The 2,232-nt window shown below is 33.9% G+C and overlaps 1 protein-coding gene across 1 annotated transcript in view; it reads left to right on the forward strand.

The window, feature by feature from the left end:
• The window catches only part of LOC107721262 (phosphatidylinositol N-acetylglucosaminyltransferase subunit H-like), a 19,013-nt gene that overhangs the window by 3,718 nt on the left and 13,063 nt on the right, over positions 1-2,232 (forward strand). The window lies entirely within an intron of this gene.

A 2,232-nucleotide genomic window follows, 5' to 3' on the forward strand; every position in this document is an offset into this window, starting at 1 on the left:
AATAAAAATAAATAAATAAAAAACATTTTTTTTAATTCTTCTAATCAAATCTGTATCTCTTAGATATTTTAGAAGAAAATCATAAACCCTTAGATGTTTCTGTGCATTCTGAAATATATTCATAACTGAAATGTCATTGATTTCCATATCTCTTAGTTTTTCAACAAGTTGCTTTCTTTGTCTATTATATGCCTCACAATGTAAAAGCACATGTTCAACTGTTTCTGTTATTCCACAGTAACTGCAGCTATCTGACTCACTTTTTCCTATTATATACAATGAATAATTAAGGTTAGAGTGTCCTATACGGATCCTGGTTATAACAGTATCTTCTCTTCTGTTTCCATATACCTTTCTTTCAATCCCCACTTTCTGTTGAATGCTAAATAAGTGTCTCCCTTTTGACTCTTTATTCCATACGTCTTGCCACATACTTCCAACTGCTGTTTTAATAATACCTTTTACTTTTGTTTTACTTAAAGGAATTTCTGTCAATCTCTTCTTTTCTCAATGCTGACTTGGCCAGCTTATCCACCTCCTCATTTCCTTCTACACCTACATGGGCAGGTATCCATAAAAACTCTACTCTTACTCCTGTTTGGTTTATTCTATATAAATTCTGTAAAATTTCATAAAGTATATCCTGTCTAGATGCTGATTTCCCACTATTTAAGCTGTTTAATACTGAATATGAATCTGAACAAACTACTACACTTATAGGATTGATTTCTTCCACCCACTGCAAAGCCATTAGAATTGCCATCATTTCTGTTGTGAATACAGATACATCGTTAGATAACCTTTTAGCTGTGCTATATTTAAAATAGGGAATATATATGGCTGCTGCTGTATACCCTGAATCCGGATTTTTTGACCCATCCGTATATATTTGAATACTATTAAAATAGTTTTGTTTCAAATATTGATCTACTACTATTTCTTTAGGCATACACCTTTCCTTTTCATTTATTTTAAAATGCAACTGGAGATCTACCATTGGCATGCGGAACAGCCAAGGGGGTATAATTGGTATTGCTACCGTTGAACTTATTTTTATGTCATTAATTCCTACCTTCTTAGCATCTGCGTTGGCATTCCATCCAAAACTACAATAATTTATATACTCATGTTCCCAACATTTTTGTAAAACATCTTTGACTGGATGGGTTTCTACATGCCCCCTTACAGAACACCAGTATGCCATCTTTAACTTAAGTCTCCGGAGGTCTAAAGGCAACTCCGCCATTTCCACCTGCATCGCTGAGACTGGCGATGTTCTAAATGCCCCACTTCCTATTCTTAGTGCTTGAGATTGAATACCACTTACTTTCTTCAACATAGATACTGATGCCGAACTATATACTATGCTGCCATAATCAATCATAGGTCTAATCATTGCACAATATACTCTTTTCAATGCCTGTCGGGTTGCACCCCAATCTACCCCTGCCAAACATCTTAAAATATTTATTCCCTTTTTACATTTATCTATTACTTTATTAATATGTGATGCAAAAGTTAGTTTTGAGTCCATCCATAATCCAAGGAACCTAATTTCTGTTACCTGCTCTAACATTTTTCCATAAATCTTTAGTTTAATATTTGGTGATTTCTTCTTTTTTGAGAAACATATCACTTTAGTTTTTTCTACTGACAGTCTAAAACTCCACTTATTTACCCATTTTTCCACTTCATTAACTGCTTTCTGCATACTACTTTCCACAAATACTACATTTCTTCCCCTTTTCCACAAGGCACCGTCATCCGTATATAAAGATTTACCAAATCCTTGTCCAATCATTGAAAATGTCATTTATCATTCTGTTAAATAAAACTGGGCTACACACACTTGCTTGTGGCGGAGTCCATTCTCCACAAGCAGTATTTACTTGTAGGATGTGGCAGGAGAGTTGGGGCGGGCAGAGGTCAACAGCTATATGATTTCAAAAACAAGATGGTGCAAGATGAACATCTTTGGGTACATATGAGGCGACAGAGTAATAACTTCTCATTGGGCGTTCCTGTCTGAAAAAGAAGTGTTTTTTTTTTTTTTTTTTTTTTTTTTTTTTAATGTATTGTATGGTTGTATTTTACATGTTTACGAGATTTGTCACATGTTACTTAACACTTAAACTTTTGTGAAGGCACTTAAGGCACTTTATTTATTTTTAAAGCACATTTTAACTTATTTTAATCGTTTGATGTGCTTTAAAGAAGTACACGAAGTACACT

This window comes from Sinocyclocheilus rhinocerous, unplaced genomic scaffold, assembly GCF_001515625.1.
Source record: "Sinocyclocheilus rhinocerous isolate Xijiao unplaced genomic scaffold, SAMN03320098_v1.1 scaffold271, whole genome shotgun sequence".
Classification (NCBI taxonomy): Eukaryota; Metazoa; Chordata; class Actinopteri; order Cypriniformes; family Cyprinidae; genus Sinocyclocheilus; species Sinocyclocheilus rhinocerous.